The sequence below is a fragment of the Pongo pygmaeus genome, chromosome 9 (assembly GCF_028885625.2).
Source record: "Pongo pygmaeus isolate AG05252 chromosome 9, NHGRI_mPonPyg2-v2.0_pri, whole genome shotgun sequence".
Classification (NCBI taxonomy): domain Eukaryota; kingdom Metazoa; phylum Chordata; class Mammalia; order Primates; family Hominidae; genus Pongo; species Pongo pygmaeus.
Genome location: NC_072382.2, coordinates 61672892 through 61681928, shown reverse-complemented (window position 1 = coordinate 61681928; position 9037 = coordinate 61672892).

Here is a 9037-nt window from a genome sequence, read left to right as displayed (position 1 = left end):
GCCCAATAAAGACTGTTAATTCCAAAAACAAAACAAAACAAAACAAAAAAAACCACAGCACTGCTGCAGAGTCAGTCTGCAGGGTTATGTTCAACAGCTTCATTATGGGGGTGGAGAAAGCACATAGTTAAACTGATGCAAGGTGGGTGTGGAAGAAAGAGGATAATGTTGGTCTTCGTGTGGCACTATAAGGTCTAGGCAGAATAGGGAAGGGAAATATCAAGAGGAGTGATGAACTTGGTAGAAAATGGTAAGGCCAAAGACCTGGTGGAGTCCAGGATATGAAGGAGAATGTATGGTGGGAGTAAGAGTGAGAGAGCTAGGGAGCCAGGAGGTGACAGTCAGAGATTTAGTACTCCAGACCTTAAGATCTCAAAAGTAGAGCAGTGCCAGGTCTTCAAAAAGTCCAGGACATAATCATGGAAATGAATGAGTGGAATGGCTGTAAGGTGCTGGTTACTGTTGCCAAAAATAAGGAATACGGAGGCTAGGATGTTAAGTGGTTCCATATAGTGAAGTTACCTAGGTGACAGCGAGACTTAAAGTGAAGAAGACTTTGTGCCAGGTACCAAAATCTTTAAGGACTGAAGTGATCAGAGGATGACTCCTATAAAGATAGCATATAAGATGGCATGAGCCCCAAACACAGGCCTTCCCCTTGTTCCTTCCATTCTTGGATCAGTCATTCAACAGTCAAAGTTCCAGGAGAGAGGGTCTGATAGGCTGAGCTGGATGGTATAAGCCTCAAAGGACAAGTAAATTTTGCAAGTGATAGAAGTAACGTGGTAGGTTAGTGTCAATGGGGAATGATAAGACTGCCAGTGAAGTCCCCAGTAGTATATGGAAGATGTGAGAAAAGGCAGTGTCTAATCAAGAAGCTGGAAGGCCCAGGCGCGGTGGCTCATGCCTGTAATCTCAGCACTTTGGGAGGCCGAGGTGGGTGGATCACCTGAGGTCAGGAGTTCGAGACCAGCCTGGCCAACATGGTGAAACCCCATCTCTACTAAAAATACAAAAATTAGCCGGGCATGGTGGCATGCGCCTGTAATCCCAGCTACTCAGGAGGCTGAAGCAGGAGAATCACTTGAACCCGGGAGGTGAAGTTTGCAGTGAACCGAGATCACGCCATTGTACTCCAGCCTGGGGGACAAGAACAAGACTTCGTCTCAAAAAAAAGAAGCTGGAAGAAGATATAAAGGAGGTGTGGCATTGAGAAAGAGCCAGGTTTCCATTAAGCAGGAGGCAGAGAAAGTAAACTGCCAAGAAATTAAAGTTTGTAGGAGGTGTTTTTGCTTATTTGCCTATTTTTCAATGGATGAAGGATTATTCCAGCAGTAAAAGTAACAACATGTAATAGAGAGAGAACAGGCCCTGGTCAGAGGTCAGGATTCCATTCCTGGATCGATCACTTACTAGCCAAGCAACTTTAGCCAATTACTTTGCCTTAGCTCAGTTTTCCCACTTGTGAAACAGTAACCTAATAATTTGGTTACTTTGAGGATCAAATGAGATAATGGGTGCAATTTGCATTATAAACTGTAAAGTGTGGTCCCCACATATTGTTATCATTAATGTGCGGTGAGTTCATGCAAGCATTTGGACCAATATTCTTATTCCTGACTCAGTTTGGAACAGTACTGGGAGGAACGCAGGCCAAATACTAACTCCATTTCAGAGGTGGGGCAAAGTACCATGCTAAATTGTGCTATGTGGTATAATGGTGGAATAGAGAATGCTGTGTGAGCACAGAAAAAGGAACAATTCAGAGCTTAAGTGAACTTTATAGTGGAAATGCCATGTGAACTGGCCATTGAAGATTAAGTCTGAGAAAGGGAAAGCTATTCCACTCTCCTTAGTTAGTGGTAGAGATCTAAGTAGATGCCAGGGCCACAAACATGCAGTTAGGTACTGCTTCCCAGTGCTCTTTGACCACCCCCCAACACCTTCCAGAGCATATTCTCTTTGCTTCTGCTAAGAGCCTAGCTGCCATGGGAGCACCACCATTCTTGCTTAGTCTCTTTGCAATTTGCTGTCAACAACTTACTGTCAGTGTGCAAATGTACAGTTCACATCCCCCAGATATGCAGCATCACACTTCAGTTTCTGCCTCCAAGCCTCTTCCAAGTTGTCTGATGATGCCTGCTGTTGGCTGACTGCCATGCCTTATCTGGGAATCAATGAGACCCGTAGGTCAACTGTGAGCAGCTCTCCCAGGAAACCAGCAGGGTTAATTTTAAAGGAATTGTGACTTGTCACACACACTGTGATTGTTCTATACCTGAATGAGGTTGCTAGAGGTCCCTCCGTCCTATCCCCTCCTCCCCTATCTCCTTCAGTGACTTTGGAGAAAAAACAGATCCTATTTGGTTTCCTTCTTTCTCAATCTCTTAGGTTCCCAAAGTCTGACTGTTCCCTTCATACTTTTTCAAAGGGCATTGGTGGGGACTCAGTAACCCACCTCATTCGTAAAAACTTGGTTACCCAGTGGTGGGCCATATTTCTATTTAATAGCCTGTTTAATAACCATTAAATATTTCTATTTAATAGCCTGTTTAATAACCATTAAATAAATAACTTCTATTTAATAACCATGGTATATCCATCTTACAGATGAAAAAGCTAAACCTCAGAGAGGGTAAGAGGTGAGAGGCTCAGGGTGGGGAAAAACCAGAACATGAGACGGGAATACAGCCTAAGGCAAGGCAATAATGACTATCTGTCAATGTTTGGCTGCCCAGCATCCATTTCCCCGCTTCCTGATAGTACCCTGATTTCTGTACACATTATGTGCAGTCTTGGTGGGAGCAGACATTCAGAGAGGCCTGTCTCCCACTACAGTTAGGGAAGGGCTACAGAATTCTAACCTTTGAGATTTAAGGGAAATAGCAAAAGTTACCTCCCTGCTGAGAGTAGTTGTATGCAGCCTAGCCCACACTCCATGTTTAGCAAAGGTCATTTCTGCTCAGCACTCTTTTCTTACAATCTGAGTGGTGTTAGGCAAGTCACTTAACATTCTTTGCCTCAGAAATGATGTGTGTAGGTTGGGTGTGGTGGCTCATGCCTGGGTGGATCACTTGAGGTCAGGAGTTTGAGATCAGCCTGACCAACATGGTGAAACCCTGTCTCTACTAAAATACAAAAATTAGCCAGGTGTGGTGGTGTGCACCTGTAATCCTAGCTACTTGGGAGGCTAAGGCAGGAGAATCACTTGAACCAGGAAGGCAGAGGTTGCAGTGAGCCAAGATCTGGGCAGCCTGGGTGAGAGAGCGAGACTCCATCTCAGAAAAAAAAAAAAATGTTGTAGGTAACATCACCATCATTCCTAACGTGTGTTAAGTGCTCAGTGGTTAGTTACTGCTCTGATCGTCATAATTATTCTTTTGTCCCCAGTGAATGGGTTGAATCAATTGTGGTATATATCATCAGCATGACAGAAACTATTTAAAGTAATGTGGAAGCAGATATTGACTTATTGAAACAGAAACTGATTTATATGGTTGAATAAAAAGATCAAATTATGATCATACTTTGATTAAAATATGCATATACGCCAGGCGTGGTGGCTCTGCCTTTAATGCCAGCACTCTGAGAGGCCGAGGTGGGTGGATCAGTTGAGGCCAGGAGTTCAAGACCAGCCGGCCAACATGGTGAAACCTCATCTCTACTAAAAATACAAAAATTCGCTGGATGTGGTGGCATATGCCTATAATCCCAGCTACTCGGGAAGCCAAGGCAGGAGAATCACTCAAACCTGGGAGGTGGAGGTTGCAGTGAGCTGAGATCACGTCACTGCATTCCAGCCTTAGCAACACTGCGAGATTCCGTCTCAAAAAAAAAATATAATAGATAAATAAAATAAAAATACCTGAAATAGTACATCCCAAAATGTTAATCAGTATTTACCTCTGATGTTTTATTTTTGCCTTTCTTCATTTTCTATTTTCAGTGAACAGACATTAGTTAATAGTTACTAATTTTTAAGTTTAAAAAGGCCATCACTTAGTGGAGAATCAAGGCTTGATTTCATCCAGGGGCAAATTCAAGCAGATAGTACAAGGCAGCCAGGTTCCACAAAATAGGGATGAAGTCAGAATAGCAGTCACATCAGACATGTGGATGGCATACTTCCGGTTTAAAGGGCAGTCCTAGGCAGTGGCTAGATACACAATCCAACCCTCCAGGGGAGCTGGGGGCCAGAGCAACTCAGGTCCTTGTAACTATTTTAATTCCCTGAAAACCTTTCTTAGTTACCCTCCCCATCTACCAGCCACTGTCTACTCCATTCACCTAATTTATTTCCTTCCCAGGACTTACTCCGAAAACACCTTATTTGGTTGTTGTCACAGGAATGTAAGCTCATGTGTGCAAAGATTTTGTCCATCTTATTCATCATATACATGCTGTGACATGAAGAGCGCCTGCACAAAATAGGAGCTCAATTAAAAAGAGAATTAATGCAAAATCAAAACCCACCAGGGAATAAAAATAAGGGAAACTGAGGCAGAAATCCAGCTGTGCCTTTGGGATCTACAAGTGTGAGGGTTCAGCAATTATGAGTTCACCTTTTGGGGTTGGATTCAAAGTAAGAAATATAAGCAAATAAATACAATTTCAATGGTCTTTTTTCTTTTCAAAAAGCAGTTATCACATTTAAAAAAAATGGTGATGACACTGATGACACTTCCAGAAGAATATGACACAGTCTTTATGTATGAACTTATTGGAAGTCTGGGCTAAATGAGTAACTTCCTGAATGACATGGAAAGTGATGAGGCCCTGGCATTCTGGAAAAACTTGATACAAATTGTATACTAAAGTAATTCCATGGAATGATATTTAAAAGTTTAAATGGCTACTTAGTCTAAAAGATTTTGGCTTGAAGTTAAATGAATATTTCTTATACACATCAAAATCCCTGGCATAACTCAGTTTTTATGGGACACAAGGAAGCAGAGAATTCTGAGTTTTATGTCAAACCTTTTGTGAACGAGCAAGTAGGAAAAATGAAAGCGAGAGGGGACAGCTGAGACTTTCATTCATCTTTTATATGCCACACACTAACAAGCCATGAATTTTCTCATTTAATAACCCTACAAGGCAGGCACTATTTATTTCCATTTTCCACAACAAAAAAATAAGGCTGAAACAGATTGACTTGCCCAAGATCACAGTTAATAAATTACAGAGGAAAATCTAAATTCCAGGTTTATTTGATTCTAGAGCCTGCATACTTTTTATTTACCACACTTGCCTCTCCAGCATTCCTGGAAATCCCCTTGATGAAATATATTGCTCATCTTAAAAAAAAAAAAAAAAGGCAATAATATGGCTTAAAAGGAAGAAGGAAGTAATAGAAAAAACTAAGTAATTCACAAACTATTAGGTTGAATCACATAAAATTGCTGATACTTGACTTTTTTTAACCCATAAAAGAAGCAGTTTCATATCCTTCAACCTCATGGTATGGTATTATTTCTGTGGATAAAGATCACCATGACAACCCTATTAATAACTACTCCATTACTCATCTGTACACACATTTACTGATTAAATTTCATGTCATTTCAGTAACGGCTTAAGACAGGAAGGGTTTTACATATGAGGAAGAGCAGATTTGATAACCCTACCCATTTTTCAGAGTAGCATTTGCCCTTAGGAAAACATGTAAGTTGTTTTAAAGGCTCCCACCTGTCCCTTACTCCCTACCCCTTCCATGTCCCACTTTCCACATCATGTTCTGTCAAAATAACTTTTTTTTTTTTCTAAAAAGAGACAGGGTCTCGCCCTGTTACCCAGGTTGGAGTGCAGTGGCATAATCATAGGTCAATGCAGCCTTGAACTCCTAGGCTCAAGCAATCCTCCCACTTTAGCCTCCCAAGTAGCTGGGTCACCATGCTGGGCTATTTTAGTTTTTGTAGAGACAGGGGTCTCATTATGTTGCCCAGGCCAGTCTCAAACTCCTGGGCTCAAGCAATCCTCCTACCTTGGCCTCCTAAAGTGCTGGAATTACAGGTGTGAGCCACTGCACCAGCCTAAAATTACTCTTGAATTTTGCTTCTACAATTGGCTTCTAACTGGTCTCCCACACTTCCAATCTATTCTCCAAAGGTTTTTTCCTAAATGCAAATCTGGGCTGGGCTCAGTGGCTCACACCTGTAATCCCAGCACTCTGGGAGTCTGCAGCAGGAGAATCAGTTGAGGTCAGATGTTTAAGACCAGCCTGGACAACACAGCAAGACCCTATCTCTCAAAAAAGAAAGAATTTTAAAAATTAGCTGGGTGTGGTGGCATACGCTTTAGTCCTAACTACTTGCGGGGCTGAGATGGGAGGATTGCTTGAGCCCAGGAGTTCAAGGTTACGGTGAACTATGGTTACACCACTCACTGCACTCCAGCCTAGGTGACAGAGCAAGACCCTGTCTCTTAAAACACAAACAAAAAGCAAATTTGTCACTATCTGCTTACAATTTGCCATCTCCAGCCTACTCGTATTGCCTCCCAAAAATGCTATGTTGAATAGAACCCAATTCTCTGTGTCATGCACCTCTGTGACTTTCTCCCACCTGTTTTGTGGCTGGAATGGTTTTTTTCACCCCTTTTCCCCATCCCTTATTTGACATTAAGCAGCCAAATTTATGCTTTTCAAGGCTTAATTCAAATGTCACCTCTTCATGAAACTATGCCTGACTCTCCTCTGATAGCCACCAGTTTTCTGTGCTCTCACAGCAATTGATACATTTTTCTATTTTAAGACTTTCAAGTAGTGCTCTGATTAGGTGTTTCTGTGCCCTTAAAATATTCACTAGACTTTATCTTACTCTTAATAACATCAGGATGTTGCATAACACTAGATGTACAGCAGGTATTACCAGTAAGAACCCAAGGGTCCTTAGCACTGAGTCCCTGTGTTGTATCTTAGTTTGGGGAATGAGGGAAAAAGCATACAGGTTGAGTGCCAAAAACAAGCGTGCACTCTTCCAGGGCGTTTCCAGAGTTCTTTTACATTGAAGGCATAAGCTGGGGACTACCTGAACTTGGATTTACATTTCCATTACTGAGGCTTATTTCATTAGGTTAAACGGTGTTTATGAGGACTATATATGGATTACATAAGAGCATTTGAGTTTTATGTTTTATACAAACATCTAGGATGGTAGTGGGGCACCTAGAAACCAAATTGTCCTTTGCTACAACCATGAAATACAAATTCAATTTGATAAACAAGAAACAATTTGCTAGCTGAAAATATATGTATGCAATATAAAACCACCAGGAGCACACATGGCCACAAAGACAAGCTTTAGATCAAGAACATTCATCCCACCAAATATTAATATTTCCATAATGCTTCCTCAGTACTTTTAAAGTTTGGTAGCAGGCATTAAAGTGTTAAAAATCTTTATAGAGAATAAACATAAAATTGACAAAATGTGTTCTACCAACTTGGGAAAAAGATCATCACTTTCTGATTTTAGCTGTGGGAACACATTTGTCCAGTTTGTGGAATACTAGTGTTCTAGCAGGGAAAGTTTGAAAAATATGCTCTTAGCCTAACAGAAAGCAGTCATACTTTTACTCAAAGCAAGGGATCACTTAAAAAAAAAGTGTGACTTACTTTGTAGAAAGAGAAAATTTTGATTATAATTCATTAAATTCACTTTTTAAATGATGTTGGGCTTTCAGAAATGGTTTGCATAGCTCAGTAGAGGTCAGTAATTTTCCCAGACTCCTTGAGCCAGATGGGCATTTTCCCTACACCCTGGCTGGTGAAGTCTTGTGTGGTAGGAGTCTGTTCCCACCCTCTTATAAGGGAATACAGTGTTAACTCACAAGAGGATGCCCAGAAAAGGCTGAGGTTTCAGTCACTTTGAAGCCCAAGAGATCAAGATCACAGATATAAAAATCACAAAAGCTGGAATCAGGGACTGTAGCCAATAAAATATCTTAGCTACACCCAGTAACAGGGTGGGTGGGGTAGATTGCATTTATTTTCAAGATGTACTGGAGATAAGACTGATGTGATATTTCAATTTCCTATTCACTTGGAGAGATAGGCTGTGTATCTGCAACATATCCTGACTCATCTTTTTTTTTCTTTTGAGACAGAGTCTCGCCCTGTTGCCCAGGCTGGAGTGCAATGGCACGATCTGGGCTCACTGCAACCCCTGCCTCCCAGGTTCAAGCTATTCTGCTGCCTCAGCCTCCTGAGTAGCTGGGATTACAGGTGCCCACCACCATGCCCGGCTAATTTTTTTTTTGTATTTTTAGTAGAGACAGGGTTTCACCATGTTGGCCAGGCTGGTCATGAACTCCTGACCTAAGGTGACCCACCTGCCTCGGCCTCCCAAAGTGCTGGGATTACAGGCGTGAGCCACTGCGCCCAGCCCTGATTCATCTTATGTAGGAGACATTATCATAATGTAGGAGAGTGCTGTCTTTTTCTCACCTAACATTTTTTCCTAGGCACATCCCCACAGTGCAATTTAGTCCACACCCTAGTTATCTTTATGACTATATGCATTATTCATTTGGTCACTCAACAAATATTTATTAAGCATCTACTATCTACTGAGTACTCTGGTACAGACTATAGACATACCACCATTGCTTGTCAATACTCATTTTGGAGCATCTTGATCATTTTTCATTTCTATTATTAAAAATGTTATTAAATCTTTGGACTTTTTCTTTTTTTCAGTATGCCTCTCAAAAATAGTATTAGCAGGGAAGAGTCTGACCAGGTCCAAAAATTGTACAGAAACTGTTGTATGTGATTAAAATTAAGGCATAGGCTTTAATTTTAAAATTATATGTGAAATTTATGGTTAGGCTACTGTAGTAGACCACGTTAAGGATGACGAGAGTCTAAACCAGGACAATGGCAGTGGAGTGGGGAAAGATTAGAAAAATATTGAGGAAGGGAAAAAAATGTGTCTTGGTGTCTGATGAGATATAGGTGTGAGGGTAGAGTTAAGGATGACTACTGGGTTTCTAGCATAAATTACCAGAGAACACGATAGAGGAACAAGTTAGGGGA